Here is a 22,826-nt window from a genome sequence, read left to right on the forward strand (position 1 = left end):
GCTGGTTGCCTAGTAACACTCTGACTGCCCCCTAACTCTCCCCCTGCTTGAGAGCTATAAGTGTTAGTGACTTCTTCGTGAAGAGGGGGTCGAGCTCTCCCTTCCCATCTCTATCAGCCACCTTTCGTCTGCAGAGCTGGCCTCTCTCTCACTTGGCTCAATTTCTGAGTCTGCCTGTTCCCCTAAGCTTGGTTGAGCCATGTCCCTGACAGGTCAGTGGTAGGTGGAGACCTGGATTGATGGATGGACCCTTGGCTTGATCCAAAAGAGCTTCTTGTTTTTCATATGTTCCTAGAAGCAGAATGCAGGATAGACCCAGGCAGATGAAGGAGGTACACTGTACCTCAGTGGACAATGGCTCCCATGGAGTTTGATGGGTCAAACTGGAATCTGAGGTTTCTCCTCTATGTTCCTCTATATAGGACAGATGTGGGGAAACTTTGACCCTTCAGACGTTGCTGAACTACAGCTCCCATCAATCCTGGTCATTGGCCATGCTCAGTGGGGCTTTTTGGAAGTTGTAGTTCAACAATATCTGAATAGCCAAAGGTTTCTCACATTTGATAGAAGGGCATGGATGTGTCTGAGGACACCTTTGCACTATAGGCATACATTGTCTTCCCATCACTGACCCTGTGTGGCCACTGAGAAGGAAACCAGGGATCTGGGAACACCGTGTATGTCTCAGGGTTCAGAGTGCAGCAAGCCATATTGTACCCTGCACAGAGAGATACAGGGCACACCCTAGGAGACATTTAAATATACAGTTGCTGCTCCATCAGCACAAAACCAGCCCACCTTAATCGTACACATTTTGCCAAATTGTTGCCAAAGAGCAAGGAGGTTCTTTGGGAGCTTTTATGCGGAATTCATCTCTCCTCTCCCATTTCATTGTCGGCCTAGGTCTAATTAACCAAAGAGATCTCCTTTTCTTCAAGGCAATAGCTGGGAACTACAAGGGATTGTACAACAGCAAGGGGAATTAATAGCCTCTTCCAGCCACTCACTGCCAGCTTCCAAAATGATAGCACTGAAGAGAGTGAATTATGTCTTGAGAGCTGTCTTGTATTTCATTATCTTCTTACTTTTAAATTAGGGAGCACTAATAAAATAATCAAATTTTATGAACCTTGTTTTCTGGAGGGTAGTAAAAAAATAATAATGTCAAATTTCAGAATATAATACTCAGGATCATCGAGCCACTCTGTATCCATAGCGATTTGGTTATAATGAATTAAAGTTCCAGTGCTTTAGGCTAGTTTAACTGTTCAAGGCGCATTAGGCATTGTGCTTGCGATTGCTCCCATCTTGGGAGCAAAGAAATATTTCGGGGGGTGGGGAATGTTTCAGTGGGGGTGGGTGGGGAGGAGTGATGTGTTTAGGAGGGGAGGGAAGTAAAATGGAATGGTGTGCATAATTTTAGAGAGTGAAAATGTATCATTATGAGCAAATTTAAAAGCTAGTCGAAGATGTGTGCATTTGGAGGGCGAAGCCAGGACTGTTTAAAAGTGGAATGATACTGCTATAAATGCATAGTGCAGACTGGACTTGTCTCACTGGATTCACTGGGAGTTACTTCTGAGTAGATATGCATATGGTTGTGCTGTGACACACACACACACAGACACACACACACACACACAAATATTTAAATCCATTTAAAATACAGTGGTACCTCGGGTTACATATGCTTCAGGTAACAGAATCCACTAACCCAGAAATAGTACCTCGGATTAAGAACTTTGCTTCAGGATGAGAACAGAAATCACGCGGCGGTGGTGTGGCGGCAGCGGGAGGCCCCATTAGCTAAAGTGGTGCTTCAGGTTAAGAACAGTTTCAGGTTAAGAATGGACCTCCAGAATGAATTAAGTTCTTAACCTGAGGTACCACTGTAATAATAATATTCTAATGCATTTGGAATATAGAACAATCTGTGCCTCTATTTTCTGCGTTGGATCACAAGTATTTTTGATTTCCCCATCACGCAGCATACTTGCAAGGGGCCATGATAACATATGGCTCCCTCTCTTCTGCCTTCTCCCTTGCCACCAGAATGAAGACATTTTGCTCGCTCACCATAAATAAAACGATATCAACTGAATATATTACAAGAGAAATCTTCTCATTATTAGAACAACTCCTGTTTCCCAATTTATTTAGCACTAACAACTCTTTACCACTGATTTCTTTTAAGAAAGTGGAACATTTTTTTTTTGTTTCATTATTGATAGCGCTTGCTAATTTTGGTGGCAACATGTGTTAAAAAGACAGGCGGAAATACGGTCACACTGAAACCTTAATTTTTTCCGACATACCACTCTATGGAAAACTGGTTACTGTCCTTTCCGCTTAGCTTAAACATGTTAAGAATGTCGCCCTTTAGCCTTCTTTGTCAGAAGAGAGGAAGAGCATCTTCAAGACAGGGCAGGAGGAATTCACTCACACACAGAAGCCATGAAATATGTTTGTACTTTATTGCATTTCTTTAAAACATTAATATCCTGTGCTTCAGCCCAAAGAAGAGTTCATGGAATAGCTCAGAGTTAATAATAAAAATAAAAATAAAAATAAAAATAAAAATAAAAATAAAAATAAAAATAAAAATAAAAATAAAAATAAAAATAAAAATAAAAATAAAAATAAATTAATCATGTGTTGGATCCCATGGTTAGATTCCATCCACGCCATATGAAAATAACAGCATTCTACAACTTTAAACAAGCATGACTTCCCCTAGAAAAACCTAGGAATTGTGGTTTGTTAAGGGTGCTGAGAGTTGTTAGAAGACCCCTATTCCTCTCCAAGAGCTACAATTCCCAGAGTGGTTTAGCAATCAATCCCTCTTCATGGGGAATTGTAGCTCTGGGAGGGGAATGGCAAGGTCTCCTAGCAACTCTCAGCACCCTTAGCAAACTACAGCTCCCAGGTGTCTAATTTAAATGCTTTTATTATGCTGAGCTGCTTTGTTGCAAAAGCAGAATACAAATATTAAATCACATCACTTTGAATTGTACCCCGAAACAAACTGGGAGTCAGTGATGGTGTCTCTGTGGCCATAAGTTTCTTGCCCAGCCCTGTAGCTAAGCAGACCAGGAGTTGCTTGCTTTACCCAGAATTTGATTTCTTACATTTACATTCCAACTCTTCTCCAAGAAGCTCGAGGTGGCCCATCCGAGTCCTAAGGTCTTTATAAAAAAAAACAGTTTACTTCAAAATGTCAAAACAGTGTTGGCAGGAGAACATGGTACAGCATGAGAGAGTAGCAAATATACCCACAACACAACAGGGTGATAAAAAATAGCTGTAATAAGGGGGGGAACATATTTCAAAACTGTCTAAGGTTTCTTAAGCAGCAAGACTTTATTTAAGAAGCCTTCAGGAGACAAGATGAAGCTATGATGATACAGGGAAGGGGTTGAAAGTCTCCTGAAAATTTTTCTTAATTGGCTCTAGTATGTTTAAACCTTTCAACTTCTGTAGATCACCAGTAATCCTAATATTAAAAATAATCACTCTTAGCAATGCACTGTAGGAAAGTCTAGTTTTAGTATCCACTTGGCAGCGTTTCATAAACGATGTATTTCCACTTTCAAAACAAAGCACTGAGCATTGGGTCAAGTTGGCGTCCTCTCCCTGCGACCTGCAATATGTCTGCTTGGAAGTACCAAAATATTTTCACTTGTTTGCCTATCCTGTCATGATAGCAAGCAATATAAGCTTAATCAAGTTCCTTTACCTTAAAGTCTTTCTTTATGCTTCTGGAGAAAGTGGTGAAACGGGTGAAATGCACATGAATAAATATCTCAGATACTTGCTAGCAGCTAAAGCGAAATGAAGACAGGAGTGCCTGGCGTGCTCTGGTCCATGGGGTCACGAAGAGTCGGACACGACTAAACGACTAAACAACAACAAAGCGAAATAGCTAGCTAAGGAGAAGAAGAAGAGTTTGTATTTGATATCCCGCTTTATCACTACCCGAAGGAGTCTCAAAGCAGCTAACATTCTCCTTTCCCTTCCTCCCCCATAACAAACACTCTGTGAGGTGAGTGGGGCTGAGAGACTTCAGAGAAGTGTGACTAGCCCAAGGTCACCCAGCAGCTGCATGTGGAGGAGCAGGGAAGAGAACCCGGTTCCCCAGATTACGAGTCTATCGCTCTTAACCACTACACCACACTGGACAAAAACATGCAACCTCGAGAAGCTAGCTCAGGCATTACCTTCTTGGTGCCCTCTGAAAGTCTTGAACTATAATTCCCACCAACCCCAGCCAAAACAGCTCTGCTTAATGGGACTTCTAGGAGTTGCAGTTCACAACATTTGGAAGGAACCAGGTTGGCCAAGGCTCAGTTGACCAAGATCAGTGTTGCTGTTTTTCAGCCGGAGCACAGTTCCGTCACCACTCAGGGGAGTGCCATTGCGCACCAGTGCTCCTCCTGCCTGTTTCTTGTCTTTATGACCTTCTGAGAAGTCCAAAATGAACATTTCAATTCGGAAACTGGCCAGTGTATGCAAGTCTATACTTTTTTCAGATCTATGACTCCACTTAGCTCCTAGTCACTCCTCTCCACGATTGGTCAAGCTACAGAGTGGGGCCATTGGTATTTCCCTTTCTTCAATCTGCCTCCCATGTGGCGACAGTGGGTTTTAAGCTTTCCAGTCAGGCCCCTACCACTGCACACGTGTGCATTTGTGTGAGGGCCCTTCTGAGTTGCCCTAGCCATCTGCCTGAATCTAAGTGAACAAGGGAGGTGGGAGCAAATTTATTTGACAACCCCCAAACCAGCTAGGGAGACAACTCGCTGTAGTCTTCAGCACCTCCGTGGGAGATGAATGGCACTGTTGTCAAACTGGCATCTGTTCAGGGCTGTCCCGAGTTGCCTGGCGACTTATTATAACAATTTGGGCTGCATCAATAGGAGTATAGCATCTAGATCAAGGGAAGTAATAGTGCCACTGTATTCTGCTCTGGTCAGACCTCACCTGGAGTACTGTGTCCAGTTCTGGGCACCACAGTTCAAGAAGGACACTGACAAACTGGAACGTGTCCAGAGGAGGGCAACCAAAATGGTCAAAGGCCTGGAAACGATGCCTTATGAGGAACGGCTAAGGGAGCTGGGCATGTTTAGCCTGGAGAAAAGGAGGTTAAGGGGTGATATGATAGCCATGTTCAAATATATAAAAGGATGTCACATAGAGGAGGGAGAAAGGTTGTTTTCTGCTGCTCCAGAGAAGCGGACACGGAGCAATGGATCCAAACTACAAGAAAGAAGATTCCACCTAAACATTAGGAAGAACTTCCTGACAGTAAGAGCTGTTTGACAGTGGAATTTGCTGCCAAGGAGTGTGGTGGAGTCTCCTACTTTGGAGGTCTTTAAGCAGAGGCTTGACAACCATATGTCAGGAGTGCTCTGATGGTGTTTCCTGCTTGGCAGGGGGTTGGACTCGATGGCCCTTGTGGTCTCTTCCAACTCTATGATTCTATGATTCTATAATTTCATGGTGAGCTCCAGCACCTATTTTTCTCGGGGAAAAAATCTCTGACCGAGATTAATATGAAAGTGAATATGATTCATATTTTCATCCTCTTAACATTTCCATGAGATCATAAGCAACGATCCAATCATGAAATGAAGATCATTAGGCAAGCTGTTTAGGGAGCAAGTGTTTACAAAATGCATTTCCAACTAAATGAAATGATGCATTAAACATTAATGCAGAGACTTCTGGGATCACAATCAATGTATTTTTCTCTAATATTCATGACATCCCCATACTGGCAAAGACATGCTCAGAAAGGCGCATCTCAGTTAATAACTCTCCCGACATAATCTGAACCAGTTAAAGTTTCTCATGGGCTTTTAATGGCATTCCCATGTAGAGGGATTTAAACTATTAGGTTTGGGGGATCAGTCTGGATGATATCCAGGGGTACCTTGCAGGCCTGTGATTCTGCATCAAGGAGGCTTAGAATCTAGTACATGGGTAGGCAAACTAAGGCTTGGGGGCTGGATCCAGCCCAATCGCCTTCTAAATCCGGCCTGTGGATGGTCCGGGAATCAGAATGTTTTTACATGAGTGTCCTTTTATTTAAAATTCATCTCTGGGTTATTTGTGGGGCCTTCCTGGTGTTTTTACATGAGTAGAATGTGCGCTTTTATTTAAAATGCATCTCTGCATTATTTGTGGGGCATCAGAATTTGTTTAGTTTCCCCCCTTCAAAATATAGTCCAGACCCCCCACAAGGTCTGAGGGACAGTGGACCGGCCCCCTGCTGAAAAAGTTTGATGACCCCTGATCTAGTAGAAGAGGCCACTGAACTGGTCAGAATAGTTCCTTTTTTTAAAAAATAAATATTTATTAAGAATTTTCCATTTTAAAAAGCCAAAAAGGAAAAAACAAAAAGAAAAATTAAAAACATATACAGTTTGCAATCCTTATTTTCTATAACATATTTCCCTGACTTCCCCGCACCTCCCCTTCTTATATTCCAATTCAAATTGTAAATTCAACAAGTTCTTATCCCCAGTTTTTAACCTTTTTATACTTAATTCATTTTAAAAAACCAATTTTACCTTATAAACCTCAAAATTTATACCTCAGTACTCATTCTTAAATCCTTTTTTCCAAAATCGACCCAAATTCCCTTCCACGAATTCCCCACTTTTCATACTGATAACAAAACAGAATAAAAAGAAAAAGACAAATTATAATTATACACCCTTTGGATCCCCAAACCCCACCCCATCCCCTTTCCCGGTTTCAGTCCCCAACAAATGTCCATCAGTCTTAATCTGCTATCAGCCTGGAGATCTCACATCCGAGGCCCTTAATTGTCTCTCAGTTCCTCTCTGCCGGTTTTTTTGATAGTCCTTAATATTAAACACCAGATCTCAGAGATGCTCTAATCCGATGGGGACAACGCTTCCTCCAGCCAGACCACCATACTTAAAAGTGGAGCCCAAATCTTGTTTCTTGCTCCTTTCAAGTCCAAATGTCCCCGAAGCTCCAGCTTTCACCTTAATCAAATTTGTAATCCTTAGATCTTCAGATCTCCACATATAGTCTCCAATTTGGACCAGATTTTCATCATCCAATTCTTGTTTTCCTTTGTAGCCATCATGTCAGGACTCTGGCTCTCCTTTGTCATCTGCAGCACCACATCTCCTCCTTCCCTTTCCTCAAAAACAACATGTGTCTCTTTCTCCACACTCTCAAAGTTCTCAACTTTCTCCTCTTGTCCAGCTGCACGAACTTCCCGGATCAAATCCTTATCAAATTCAATGCACTTGTTTACTGTTAAGTCCAGGGTTGCAACGTTAGTAGCCAAAACATCAATTTGGCCTTGTAACTTTCCCAAGAGAAAGAAAATTCTGTCCAATTTAGCTTGAGTTTTCCCTCCTTCAGCCATTCTTGTAATGTCCCAAAACCCCCTCTAGAGGGATTTTGGTTACTTAGTATTCCTTCCAGTTCAATTCCAAAAATCAAGTTAGGTTGTATCAGTTCTTCTTCCTTATTTTCAACAAAGTATAACCAAATTGTAACAAATATAACCAGCAGAGACAGAAAACAAAGTTCGCTTTTTCCGTCTTGACAGCTAGTTTGACAGCTGTCAAGCTCTTCAATATCTCTCCAACAGGCTTTCTCGCGGATCACTCCCGGGTCCGGGGGGGTGACACTTCAGCTCCAAAAATTAACTCTTATCCTCCAGTAAAAATTACTTCTGCCAAATCGTGAAATTAATATCTTTTGCCCAATAAGAAGGAAAAAATCCTCTCGACCTTAGTTAGTTAGTCCTTGCTTTAGATTATTTATAGGACGGGGAGATGGACTTCCTGTTTACACCTTCCCCGATCGTGCCTAATTAAAAAAAAAAAATTCCTTTAGAAATCCAATTTCCGTACTACTCACGGGTTGCTGCTTTAAAGTCCAATTGTTCACAAGAAGAAGTCAGCGCTCTCTGACCATGGCATGCGGCTTCACTCCGTAGGAGAAGCAGACGACTCACAGCACCGCGCCGCTTACCCCGTCTCCCGTTCCGAAGCCTTTAAAAAGGCTCCTTCACGGGTTGGGGGGCGCAAATGGTGCCCGCCGAGTCACCAAGTTCACAGGCTTCACCGCCTGTGATTTTTAAGGGTCCCCGCGTCGCCGCAGCGGCAAGACCCGGTCCTGCGGAGTCGATTCCCTCCGGAGCTCAGAGGGAATCCGCCATTAGTCGATCGCGCTAACCCGGAAGTCCTTAGTTAGGTAGCCTTAGCCTTAGCTAGCCAGGTAAGTACCACCGTTGACATGTCCAAAGATGTTGCTCTGTTGCCATAGAGACAAATGAGTGGGCCCTTTCCCACTTCATCCAGCTCAATACCATGTCATCTTAGGGTGGAAAACAATAGGCCAAGGAGAATTCTGTTTCTCTGTGTGTATGAGTTTTGGCTGATGCTGGAAGCTGGAGACAGAGGCAGGTTTAGGGAAATGCAACCAGTTCACCAACACTGGTCACTGAGCCGATAGGGCACTGCAGGGGGCACCACAACAGTGATGAACAACAGAAGGTGAGAGGTAAGGGAGTGTTGAATTTTGGCACCACACAGGGTGCTGCTGAAATTTTAAACCCAAAGTTCAACATTGCTGGGGACACAGAGACTTGTCTTGTTCTGTGCTGGAGCCAAAGCTGGGAACTTTGCTAGAAACTAAATAGGAAGGCAATATCTGTAAAGCATTAATGCTGTGAGCCTGCCCACAGCATACATAGGCCCACAGCCCTATGTGTATATGTGTAGATAAAACCATGTATCTCAAAGATACCACAGTCTCCACTGACCTTCATTCCAAGAAAACTGAACTCTGGATAGGTTTGGTCATCCCTGAAGTCTCTCTCACTGCTTGGAGATTGGTGTGTGCAACAATTCTTCCCTCACTGGACATCTATTCCATATACCCAGAAACTACAACTACTCCAGAATGTGGCAGCTAGACTGGTGACTGGGAGCAGCCGCTGAGACCACATAACACTGGTCTTGAAAGACCTACATTGGCTCCCAGTATGTTTCCAAGTACAATTCAAAGTGTTGGTGCTGACCTTTAAAGCCTAAATGGCCTCGGTCCAGTATACCTGAAGGAGCATCTCCACCCCCATCATTCTGCCCGGACACTGAGGTCCAGCTCCGAGGGCCTTCTGGTGGTTCCCTCGCTGCGAGAAGCAAAGCTACAGGGAACCAGGCAGAGGGCCTTCTCGGTAGTGGCACCCGCCCTGTGGAACGCCCTCCCACCAGATGTCAAAGAGAAGAACAACTTACAGACTTTTAGAAGACATCTGAAAGCAGCCCTGTTTAGGGAAGCTTTTAATGTTTAATAAACTATTGTATTTTAATATTCTGTTGAAAGCCACCCAGAGTAGCTGGGGAAACGCAGCCAGATGGGCGGGGTATAAATAATATATCTTGTTGTTGTTGTTGTTGTTTGTTTACTTCCTGCCCAACTTATTGACAGGCACAAAAAATAATGCATGTCAGTCTTTCAAACACCAGGTGCAATTCAGCCCAAGCTCACACTGGCTAGGTCCTATTTATTTTGAGAGGAGAGAGATGCAAGAGCTTAACTCACTCAAATAAAGCATTGCTTTCTGAGTGGACTGTTTGTTGCCTTAAGGCAGGGATGGGGAATCCATGGTCCTGCACAGGTTGTTGGACTTCAGCTCCCATTATCACTGACTGTGCAGGCTAGGGCTGATGTGAGTTGGAGTCCATCAATATCCAGAAGGCTGCAAATTTCCCACCCCTTCCTTAAGTGATAAAACAAGCAAAAATTCCCTAGCAGAATTTACCTACAGAACCCACACAGGATCACGGATAGGCTAGTCTCAACAGGTTTGCTATCTCTTTGCTGTAATATTATGAGCTGTGAGTTCTTTAATTTGCTAGTTTTTCTGTGATGAGAGCTTCAGAATTAGGAGTTGTGTATACAGACCCATCTCTAGAGCCTGTTCCATCCCCTTGGAGAAACACGGATCTATGCTGATCCCTAATTGCTGTGACCAGGCCCCAGAATGGAAACTGCAATGCAATTTATGAAGTGGCAGTTTATGGTGGAGCCTTGATTTCCTCCCAGACGCCCGTGCTCTTTAATGCATGCTTAAACACAGGTGGTGATGGTTATTGAGGGAGATTGTGATTTAATAAGTGCTTGGAGACAGTTGTGGGATTTACAGCTAGGTGGCTGAGGACTGTTGTTTTTCAGGACATATGCAGACTATGGGTGAAGGCTGAGACACCCCACTTTAAGAGAACACACTGAAGACTCTTCTCCTGCTCAGTTAGCCAATTTCACCCCAGTTGTTGACTCTTGCATGATAAATATAAATTTCAGGAGTCTGCCCCCCCTACTTGTAAACCAGGTTGAGTTGTTTGTCTTTTTTAAAGGGGGGGCAGGGAATGAAGGGTGTGACTATCTGGAGGTATGTACATTTACTCTTTGCTTATTCTTATTTTTTTAAAAGCATGTAAAGCAAAGTTGTAAAAACTGCTCTGGGGGCTGGATGAGAGAGCTGGGTTTGTGAAATCCCACCACACTTTCCATCTTCTCCTTCCACCCCAGGTGGTTCGCCACACCCTTTGAGAACCACTGCCTTAGAACAAAACAAAGTGGCTTTGTTGTTCTAGGGCAGGCTTCCTCAAACTTGGCCCTCCAGATGTTTTTCGCCTACAACTCCCATGATCCCCAGCTAGCAGGACCAGTGGTCAGGGATGATGGGAATTGTAGTCTCAAAACATCTGGAGGGCTGAGTTTGAGGAAGCCCGTTCTAGGGCAACAAAATAGATCCAGTTCAGTTGTTCAAAACTAAAGTTCCTGTATTGTGCTTGAATCCCACGCTCAAAACACTGGCAGTCTGGGGGCATCCTCAGTTTTCCTTATGAAGACCAAGGGAGGGGAAGTAGGCTTAATTATTATCCTGATTAAATGAAAGCCTATTTAGCCTGAGATCTGTGGTAGATAGCTATTCTCCTATCCCAGTCTGTGTCAACCTGATGCCCTCCAGATGTTTGGGACAACAGTTCCCACCAGTGCCTGCATGGCTGCACTCACTTTTTCTACCCCAAAAGTTCAATAAATGTTGTTCTATTATTATTACTGCCCTGCTTTTTGTTGCACTCTGTTGTTGTTGTTTAGTTGTTTCTGACTCTTCGTGACCCCATGGACCAGAGCACGCCAGGCACTCCTGTCTTCCACTGCCTCCTGCAGTTTGGTCAAACTCATGCTGGTAGCTTTGAGAACACTGTCCAACCATCTCGTCCTCTGTCGTCCCCTTCTCCTTGTGCTCTCCATCTTTCCCAACATCAGGGTCTTTTCCAGGGAGTCTTCTCTTCTCATGAGGTGGCCCAAGTACTGGAGCCTCAGCTTCAGGATCTGTCCTTCCAGTGAGCACTCGGGGCTGATTTCCTTCAGAATGGAGAGGTTTGATCTTCTTGCAGTCCATGGGACTCTCAAGAGTCTCCTCCAGCACCATAATTCAAAAGCATCAATTCTTCGGTGATCAGCCTTCTTTATGGTCCAGCTCTCACTTCCATACATCACTACTGGGAAGCAGCACAAAACAATAAATAAAACTAAATGATGTGTGGGTGGTTCAGTGTAAATCCACCATAAATGCATTATTGCTGAGTCCATCACATGTTCCAGAACATACCCACCAAAAAATCCCCAACAGTGTGAGGTTATTACTGCTTTAAAATCAATCTACATAGTTTAAGTTTTTAAAAAGAATTGCTCAATCGCAAAATTCACATACTTGCTCCCTACTGCAATGCATTGAAAGGGTTAGGGCAGTACTGAAATACCCATCCCTGATGCCTAGGGAGTTATGGGTGTTGAGTATAATTGTTTAATTGACAATGAAATAGGGAATGCCTAAATGTGTATTACAGAAGGCTTTAATGTGGGGAAATTCCACTGTATACTAAGTGGTCTCTGAACTCCTCAATGGGTTGATTAACTATTGTTGTTTTCTGCGAGCTAACATGTGAGTGTTTAACCTTAGATCAGGTGACAGAGGTACTGAATTGCAAATTCACCACCTTGGAAGGGTGGTGGCTGAATCTTTGTTCCCAGTCTTTGTGGAAGTAAGGACATGTAATGACCCTCTCCAGTGAGGAAAAACAGCTCCAGGCAAAATGGAGGCTGTAAGGAGGGAGGCCTTTGTTTATAGCTATGTTTGGAATTATCTTTTATTTCTAAGCTGCTGAGCCTGTGTTGGACAGCACAAGATATGATATGGAATTATTTGGATGTATCTTTGATGTTTTTGTTCTGTTTTGAAGGAAGTTCTGCAAGTAAAGCTTTGCATCAAAATTATGGACCTTGACAATGGAGTCAGTTTTTATGCATCCCACTTGCTTCAAACTGTGCGATATTAATATTTGCAGTAGTGGGAACATTTGGGCTGTGCTGGAAGTGACCCACATTCTAATTTACTTTTCTCCTGGCTCATTCCAGGCTGGATGGTATTATGCATTTTTTCAAGCAGTGCTTTTTTTCAGGGGGTCATCAAGCATACACAGTGTCAGCACCTCCTTTTTTGTTGTTGCTAAAAAGTGTGGCACTTACGTACTGTAACAACTTCATGGGGAGTACCGGCACCAATTTCTCTTGAAAAAAAAGCACAGGTTTCAAGGAATATTGATAGCACCAGAGGTGTCTCATAAATAAAAATTCAGAAGGAATGTGTAGAAGGAACTGCGAAAAGCTCCTGCAAGATAAATCTGAAATACAAAACAGTGACAGTGAGAGTTTCAAAGGAAACTTCTATCTCCTTCAATGAATGATGTGTTTTCCTCCAAAAGTAGCTCAGATAAAACCTGAGTCATAAAAATATAAAGTTTTAATGGGAGACAGAAATCAGTTTTTAAAAAATGTTCAGTGCAGCCTTCAGCAACATGGTGCGCTGCAGATTTCAGCAGAAAGCTAAAGGACATGTACAGGTGAGACACGAAGCAGTAGGTCTGCCCTGAAACTTCTGCAGCTACAAACAGTATTGAAAGCAGGAATGTGTATAACCACCCCAATACCATCCTGAGCACAAATCACTATGGGTCCCTTAGAAGGATTGAGTGTACACTCAAGTTAGCTTGGGCAGGGAGAGGTGTCTGCAGGTGTTGGTTTTTTTAATGTATTTTTATTAAAGATTTTCTTGGTTTACAAAAGTATGTGCAATGTCTCTCTCCCCCCCCCCCCCAAGTAACGTCTTTTACAGATCAGTTTCATTTGTTGAGACATTAGGAAGAAAAGGGGGGAAGGTGAGTGGGGGTGGGGTCAGGTGGCAATGTTTCTATTTTACTTAATATATGTGGGGTATTATGTCAGCATCACTTGTGCAGGTTCTCTGCTGTTCACTTATGTTTCTTTGGTGGTGAGAGAGGTTGGGGTTGGCCTAGGGTGTGGTTGTTCATTTGTGGTTGGCTGTGGTGGTCTTTGTTTTAATGTGTGAGTGGGGGTGGGCGGGTGTTTTGGATCAGGTTAGCCATATTGATTTGTATGCTGTTGGTGGATTTTTGTCATTGTCTTGTTGGGTTGTGTATGTGATAAAGGGGAGCCATACCATGAAGGCGTCTTCTTCTATTTGTCCCCATGTCAGTTTCAGTTTATTGGTTAGTTTTTCTAGTAAGGCTGTTTCCCATACTATTTGGTACCATTGGTCCGTGCTTATTCCTGACAGGTCTCTCCAGTGTCTGCTTATGATGTTTCTGGCTGCAGGTGTTGCAGGACTTTGCAATGTTTCAGAAATGTATTTCTGTTTTACCATCTAGACTAATATTCAGTACTCTGGCTGGCAGTGACTCTCCAAGGATTCAAGTGGAGGATTTTCACATTTGACTTTGATGTTTGCTATCTATGCTCTTCTTTTCCTTACAATCTCTAAATCCAATAGATGTTTGATGGTGCTCAGTGCTTGGAATCTAAATTCTAAGACCATCCATTGTCCTTAGGCAACATTTCTGACTTTGTGGCTGTTATGTTGGATCATATCACAGGCTGCCATCTTTGGGTGAGCAGTGCTGCAAAAGAAGTGTGTGTTTTGTCCCTGGTGGTCATTTCATTTCTTCTGACCCTGTGTTGTCTCAGCTCAAAGAGGTTTCTGAAACATTGCAAAGTCCTGCAACCAGAAACATCATAAGCAGACAAACATCAAAGTCAAATGTGAAAATCCTCCACTTGAATCCTTGGAGAGTCACTGCCAGCCAGAGCACCAAATATTGGTCTAGATGGCCAAACAGAAATACATGTTGCTTTGTACTGAACATTGGGCAAAGGTTCTGCTCTCAGATCACCTTCAAACCTCTGGGGGGAAACCAAAACTGGCCCACTTGCAGCCCAAGCTTTCACTTAGAGGACAACTCAGATTTATTTAAAGGTCTTCCTGCAACCCACTCTTGCTTTTAAAAGCAATCACCGTCTCCCCACCTTCCTCCTCGCACCTTACGAAGTTTCAGTTCATTTCATGCAATAATAAACCTGGTCTTATGATCAAAACAAGCACCGCGCTGTGGAAGGGACATAAATTGTCATGGATTAAATAGATTTAGACTTGACAGACTGCAAAGTATCCAAGTCTTTCAAGTATAAAAGCAGAGGAAGAGTGTTGCGCCCATCGTGACAAGTAAACCTGTCAAGCAAGATTGCCTGTGTGGGATTCAAGGAGATGCAAGAGAAGTGGGGGGAGGGGGAAGTGGGGCGGAGGAAAGAAATTGTGAAGGATTCATATCCGTGCTAATTTTTTCTTTTCGCCTGTTTGTCACTGGGCTTGTTTTATGGGGGCTTTGCAAATGTTTTCCACAAGCCCTGTTCATTTACACCGGAGGACTCCGTATTCATCATTATAATAGCATTCTCTGCCCTGTGGGGATCTGCACCTTGATGCCACAGGCATAATCAATTGCTTGAGAGTGGGAGAAGGACAATGACACACTTTCAGGAGCCTCGGAAAAGGTAGAATTTCAATAAGGATACTGGAACTTTGCAAAGAGACCTGGCAGCCAGCTGTGGCAAGTAAACTGAACAGTCTTCCAAAGCGGTCTTAAGGAACTAGTGCGACCACATTTGGGATACTGTGCACAATTCGGGGTGCCACACCTAAAGAAAGATATTGCAGAGCTGGATCGGACCAAGACCTAGGTTATACGATTGAATTGGGCAAATGGAAAAAGCTCTGGACAAAAAACTTAAAATTTACAGCCTGCTACTTAAAGGTAAAGTGACCTCTGACCATTAAGTCCAGACTCGGACGACTCTGGAGTTGCGGCGCTCATCTTACTCTATAGGCCAAGGGAGCCGGCGTTTGTCCACAGACTGCTTCCGGGTCATGTGGCATGACTAAGCTGCTTCTGGTGAACCAGAGCAGTGCACGGAAACGCCGTTTACCTTCCCGCCGGAGCGGTACCTATTTATCTACTTGCACTTTGACATGCTTTAGAACTACTAGGTTGGCAGGAGCAGGGACTGAGCAATGGGAGCTCACCCCATCACGGGGATTCGAACCGACAACCTTCTGATTGGCAAGTCCTAGGCTCTGTGGTTTAGACCATAGTGCCACCGTGTGAAATAAGGGAAAAATTCATGAAAATGAAATACAGGTGGTATCTAACCCCTGTTAAGTTGGCTAAAATAAATAAATCTCACAACAATGTGTAAAAACCACATGGAGGTGTAAAAACCAAATAGGAACTTTTAATCACATGTGGTGGAATGTAGACATAGACATTTGATGTAATAATCACACATCCATCAATGGGAGAGAATGAAAATGCTGACATCAGTTCCACTGGATGGCCCTGGATTCTAGTAAAAAGATAAGGTAAAGGACCCCTGGATGGTTAAGTCCAGTCAAACTTGACTATGGGGTATGGCACTGATCGGATTCTAGTATTGTGAGACAGCAGGTGAAAAGATCTCTATCCACTTTCTCCACCCCATGCATCTCCATTGCTTGTTTAGATGTCTTTGAGAAAGCCACTTCCGAGCTGGAGAGGAGGTGGGGTTGCGGGCCCACCCCCTCCCCACACACGCGGGGGCTGGCTCACAGTCCCCGTGAGAGTAGGGGAATCCTCGGGCGCATTATCGCCCCGGCCAGCCAATCGGCAGGCTGGGGAGGCGTGGCCTAGAGCATTTAAGGCTGGCGCGCCCGGGGACTTTACTCTCTTCCCCGTTCCAGCTGCTTCGGTTTCCCACGCCGCCTTCCCTTAGGTTTAGCCATCTGACCTTGCTACGGACTCCGGTTGGTCGCCGAAAGGGGCCTGGTAGGAATTTTTCTACTTGGCAAATTCATCAGCCACCTTGTTTTTTCACCTACCTCGTAGCAAACGTCACAACTTTCCCGGTATTGGTGGTTAGGCATTGGCAGGGGTATTGTTATGCAAATGAAGGGGGAAGGAAGCGCCATCACCTTCCCCCAAAGCAAAGCGTAGTCCGGTAAAGGACTCCGGGTGGCGTTGCCCTGTCCGAAGCCTATGGAGGTGTGGGCCTAAGGCACGCCCCCGAGCAGTGACACCTGGAGGATCCTAGTTGGCGTACTTCAGCAGGACTCCCCCGATTGGTGGTTAACCCTTCCCGGTCTTCATGCAATTGAGTTGTTGTTGTTGTTGTTCGGTATGTTCCAAAGCTAAGCATTTAGGAACAGAAGGTGCTTCAGTTTCAAGAGAACAGTGTGAAAGCTCTGTTGCATACAATGGAACTTCAAGAGAAACACAACTCAAGGCGCTCTGAAATAAAATAATGGAGCATTCTAAATTATTGCCTATGTACGTACATGGAAAATAGTAGATCTAGTTGTAAGGCAATATGGGGAGGTCTGCATGGATGGTTGCAACACATCCCTAACTGCTAATATTGTAACAATTATAACATTGTTTTTATAATCTCAGATCATTGCATAAACTTAGGTGGGGCTGTGGCTGTGACATTGGGTGCCTGTGATTATCATGAAGGGACTCTGCAATTCTGAGTTTGCCACTACACCGCTGGTGTAGTCAATAAGCATGTGGATAGGCATGATGTAGTGGTCATTGTATACTTGACTTTCCAAAACCTTTTGATAAAGGTCCTCACCATGATTCCTGAGAAAGCTTAGGAGTCATTAGATAAGAGGTCAGGTCCTCCTGTGGATCAGTAACTGCTTAAAGAACAGAGAGCAGAGAGCAGGAATCAATGGACAGTTCTCACAATGGAGGGATGTAGTCAGTTGGGTCCTCCAAAGATCTGTATTGGGATCCCATGCATTTTAACATGTCCAAAAATGTTCTGGCGTTAGTAGCGAGCAGTGAGTGGCCAAGTTACAACAGCAGCAAGAATACTCATTGCAAAGTACTGGAAGACACAAGATTTTTTTTTATTTTTTTTTTATAATCATATTTATTAAAATTTCCAATAATAACAGAATAGAAAAAATAGAAAAGATAAAGAAAAGAAAGAAAAAGAAAGACCAATTTTAAACCCTTATTTTCATAACCTTCTTTCTGGGACTCCCTCCTTCCCCTCCCGACTGTATTCCCCTTTCCCTACGTTGGTTCCACAAGTTCTCATTCCCAATTTAAACCTAATATGTTGTACCTATTAGCCAATTTAAATTACAATCTTAACATCACTCCTCATCTTTAACAAAATAGAACAAAAGATTTTTCCCCCAAGATCTGCCCCGTTTCCTTCCACGAATTCCCCCTTTTTTTCCCAAAACATGTTAAATCAAAATACCAAAGTTATATAGAAAGATAAAAGATAGAAGATAGAAGAAGATTCCAAAAGTTGGTTACATAGCCTTTGGATTCTAGAATTCCCCCTCCCTTCCCCGGTTTGGATTCCCCATGTCCATCAGTCTGTATGTTGTCGGCCTGGAGGTCTCAAGTCCACAACCAAATTTTCCTCAATCCATCTTGCCGGTTTTCTTTGAATTTGCTTGTTTTGATAATGTTTAACTTCAAAAATCCAGTCTAATAGAGGCCTTTAATTTCCCTTGGTCATTGTTGCTCCTCCCATTATTCTTTCCGTGGCATAGTTGGTCCTTTGCTCTTTTGTTTCTTACTTTCTCAGGTTTCTGTCTTGTTCAGCTGCAAAACCATTCTTATTCTGAAATCTAGTATCTCTACAGAGGTTTGTTATTCAGGAACAAAAACTTATGCCCAGTTCCTACCTTACTTCAATAGAAAGATTCTATTGTGTTGTCACCTCTGTAGACAAAACAATATTTCAGTTTTGCTACTTTCCCAGGAGCTAAGACCAGTACACATCCCAGAGTAGTTTTCCACATACGCCACTTGTAATGTCCCAAAGCCCCTCTAGGGGGGTTGCAGTAACTTTGTGTCCTCTAATCCAAAAGTCAAGTTGTTGTTTCTTTTCCCCCCCCGACATTTTGTATCCATATTTATGTCCAATTGTAACAAAATTAACCAGCAAAATACTTGTAACAAAGTCCTCTTTGTATTCTTGGAAGACACAAGATTTACCCACCCGGGAAGAATGGCAGATGAAGGTGATTGACTATATGGAACTGGCAGAAATGACTGGCAGAATCCGAGACCAGGGAGAAGAGTTGGTGGAAGAAGATTGGAAGAAATTTAAAGACTATTTACAGAAATATTGTAAAATTAATGAATATTAGAATGATGTTGGATAGAAACTAAGTGGTTTTTAGCTGCAATACTATAAGGGAATATGAAAAATGGATTACTAATAGGTAAAGATTTAATGTTACAATATTTTAAGATTAAAGATTAGGATAATTAAAGAGGGGAAGGATTTGCTGAACCAACAAACTGAATTGGAATACAAAAAAGGGAGGCGTGAGGAGGTCCGGGAAACAAGCTAATGAAAAATAAGTAATGGAAAGACTGAGTTGTTTTTAATTATTTTTATTTTGTATTTTCCTTTTTTATCTTTATTTTGTAATATTTTGAAAATCTTAATAAATTTCTTATTAAAAAAAAAGTGAGTGGCCAAGTTAACTGATTACACCAAATTATTCAGTGTGGTATAAACAAAAAGGAATGGCAAAGAGCTCCGAAAGGATCTCTCTCCAAACTCAGTGAATGGGCATTAAATCATACAAGTAATTCAGTGTAAGGAAATGTAATATTATGCAAATTGGGTCAAAAAACCCACCAATCAATCCAAACATGTATGCTGATGTCACCTGAACTAGTCAAGACTGATAAGGAAAAAGATCTTAGAGTTGAGGCCAGTTGCCCAATGAAAGAGCTCAGCTGGTGTGTGGTTGGTAACACTGATTTTTAAATGTAACACTATTTCTTAAAGAAGGGAATCCAAGAGGTACAATGGAAATTACAGGCCAATTAGCTTAACATCTGTCTCCATAAAACTGGTGGGAAGTATTGTTAAGGATGAAATAACTAGGTATATAAAGAAGAACAAGCCTTACTGAAGCCGAGGCAGCATGGCTTCTGTACAGGCAGGTTCTATTTCAAGAGCCTCTTAGAGTTCTTTGAGAGTGTCAACAAGCATATGGATAGAGGTGATCTGGTTGACATAGTGTACTTGAACTTTTGGAAAGCTTCCAACAAAGTCCCTCACCAATGACGCAATAGGAAAAAAATGAGGCAGTGTGTGGCTGCTGCAAAAAAAAATGGGTTTCTTATATGCATCTTGTTGGCCTCTGCAGGAAGAGGGTATTAGTCTAGATACATACATCCATACATGATTTTATTTGTATGCCATCTTTCCATAGTTTGAACCATGCTCAAGGTGGCTTACAACATGAAAAACAAACAAACCATAATTACAGCGTAATGAAAGTGGTCATAAACAATAAATGAAACATAAAAAGTGCATTACTAAATTGCAGGTGGACGCAGGTGGCGCTGTGGGTTAAACCACAGAGCCTAGGACTTGCTAATCAGAAGGTTGGCGGTTCGAATCCCTGTGATAGGGTGAGCTCCCGTTGCTTGGTCCCTGCTCCTGCCAACCTGGCAGTTCGAAAGTGCAAGTAGATAAATAGGTAAACGGCGTTTCCGTGCGCTGCTCTGCTTCACCAGAAGCGGCTTAGTCATGCTGGCCACATGACCCAGAAGCTGTACACCGGCTTCCTCGGCCAATAAAGCGAGATGAGCGCCGCAACCCTAGAGTCGGTCTCGACTGGACCAAATGGTCAGGGGTCCCTTTAAAGGTAAAGGTAAAGGTACCCCTGCCCGTACGGGCCAGTCTTGCCAGACTCTAGGGTTGTGCGCCCATCTCACTCAAGAGGCCGGGGGCCAGCGCTGTCCGAAGACACTTCCGGGTCACGTGGCCAGCGTGACATCGCTGCTCTGGCGAACCAGAGCCGCACACGGAAACGCCGTTTACCTTCCCGCTTGTAAGCGGTCCCTATTTATCTACTTGCACCCGGGGGTGCTTTCGAACTGCTAGGTTGGCAGGCGCTGGGACCGAACGACGGGAGCGCACCCCGCCGCAGGGATTCGAACCGCCGACCTTTCGATCGGCAAGCCCTAGGCGCTGAGGCTTTTACCCACAGCGCCACCTGGGTCCCTTTACCTTTACCTAAATTGCACAATTTCCACATAAACCATAATAAGATCTAAAATAAAGATACAAAAAATTGATCTTGATAACAGCAACAACCCCCGCCAACAATACCCTAACTCAAGAGACTGTTCAGCAACCTCAACTTTTGTAGTTGGAGTCAGTCCAATGGGCAGGGAGCAGGTCTTCCAGTACTCACAGCCAAGAGGGTCCAATTCAGCAAGGCACTTCTTATGCCCGTCTTTTGTGCAGGAATTATTCTAGCGCTATACTAGGGACTTGGCTGCAGTCTCCTGCAAACATGGTCTGAAAGGGCAAGCCTGAGTCACTCCACTTAGAAAAGGAGCATCTGTAAACTGAGTTCATACATCAACCGCAGAATGCTGGCTGATGTTTCATCTGGGACACTATTGTGTTTTCTTCTGCAACAGCCCATTTACTAGACGCTAGGTTTCCCTCCTGGAGCAGCAATCTTTCTCCATCCTCTCAATGTGATTACAGTCCATTTCATTCCATAATAGGTTTCTTTTATTATTCCCCGAGGCATGCAAATCAAATTTTACTCAGTACCAAAATCTTTGTTCTACAATGAATGTTGGCTTCAAGTGCAATGGGGGGGGGGGGGAATGGCTTCGCTATTGAATGCGACCCATGTTAATAGCGCTCTTCTCCTTTCTCTCCGTCTCCTCCCCAGCCCTGCTTTGAAAGTAAACATCTGTCCAAGTTTATTTGCTTCGGTGGAAAGGCAGGAGAGTATCTTCGGGGAAAGAGCATGATAAAGGCAAGACAGATTACCCCACAATTATAACTTTCTCTGTCTAAATGTTTAATTAGATCCAACGCTGCAGAGACAGGAAATTAGTTCAGCATCCATCTGTCCTGAGGTTTTCGAGATGGCAAACAAGAGGGGCTGCCTCAGCAAACCAGATTAAAATAGCAAAGCTTTAGGAAAAAATAAAAATGTTGGCTCACTCAGCTCAAACTCACGCCAGAAATTAGACCACCTGTGGGTCAGCACATCTGGTTGGGCTTTTCTTTCAGAAGAGTGATCAGGAAGTGATGGCCAATAGGCTGTATCTGGCCCAAGGGCCGCCATCTTCTGGCTCACTGCACCTTTGCACCATTTTAGCAGGGGAAATTAACTCCTTCCCCCAGGTGTGCTCTGCCCAGGAAGTTTCAGAAGCGGGAAGGAGTTGGCATAAAATATAGCCGTTCTAAGGCTCTGTTTCCTTACCCCTCTTGAGCTCTGCTTTAATTAGCAGGATTCCTAAAATTATTTCTGAAATTAGAGCCCTGGTCTCCTGGGTCCTAGTGACAACTCTGTGTTTGGGTTGTACTGCTTCAGAGTATAGGGGACACGGGTGGCGCTGTGGGTTAAACCACAGAGCCTAGGACTTGCCAATCAGAAGGTCGGTGGTTCGAATCCCTGTGATGGGGTGAGCTCCCATTGCTCGGTCCCTGCTCCTGCCAACCTAGCAGTTTGAAAGCACGTCAAAGTGCAAGTAGATAAATGGGTACTGCTCTGGCGGGAAGGTAAACAGCGTTTCCGTGTGCTGCTCTGGTTCGTCAGAAGCGGCTTAGTCATGCTGGCCACATGACTACTGGCTCCCTTGGCCAGTAAAGCGAGACGAGTGCCGCAACCCCAGAGTCGTCTGCCACTGGACCTAACGGTCAGGGGTCCCTTTACCTTTACTTCAGAGTATAGGTAGAGATACGCATAGTTGAAAGCTCTCCCCTGGTGGAAAGAATCCCACATATAAATAAAATGGTATATCAGAGAGCAGGCTATGGTAGACTCTTTCTCCCCAGTTTCTATACGGATTGAGATTTCCATAGTAAGAGATACAGGTTTATCACACCAATCTGAAATTCTGCTAGATTGTGACCTATATCCTGCCCCCTGCCCAACTTCTCTATAGCCATCAATAGTCTCACGTAAGTGACAAAGGGAACACTCGTCCATTATGCCTTTGTCACAACAGGAAAAAAAATGCATTTTAGTGTTTTCCATTCACTCCCTCTCTCTTTTAGCTCAGGAGCTTCTGAGGCACAGCAGGATGGCACATACAGCTCTCTCTCTCATCCAGCACACCTCTCGCACACTTTGCTAAATGCTATCTGAAAGCAGGTGACACCTGTGGCCTCGACAAAAGTGTCTCCTTGACTGCATTGCAAAGACATCGGCAGACCTGTCATTAACAAATCAAGCCGTGCAAAATATTCTCCACTGGGCGGAAACAGAGAACAGCAACGGAGAGGCAGCTTTCAGGAAAAGTGACAAACGTTCAGGGTGCTGTCTGTTGAACCTTGACTACGGG

The 22,826-nt window shown here is 43.7% G+C and overlaps 1 long non-coding RNA gene across 1 annotated transcript in view; it reads left to right on the forward strand.

Annotated features, from left to right (window-relative positions):
• LOC308593153 overlaps positions 1-21,305 on the forward strand; it is a 54,257-nt gene extending 32,952 nt beyond the window's left edge. Inside the window, exon 3 of the long non-coding RNA XR_014010790.1 lies at positions 21,203-21,305. This is a non-coding gene — a long non-coding RNA (uncharacterized lncRNA). The remainder of the gene's footprint in view (positions 1-21,202) is intronic.
• The last annotated feature ends 1,521 nt before the right edge of the window (positions 21,306-22,826 follow it).

The sequence above is a fragment of the Podarcis bocagei genome (genome assembly GCF_964188305.1).
Source record: "Podarcis bocagei genome assembly, chromosome: 8".
Lineage (NCBI taxonomy): Eukaryota > Metazoa > Chordata > Lepidosauria > Squamata > Lacertidae > Podarcis > Podarcis bocagei.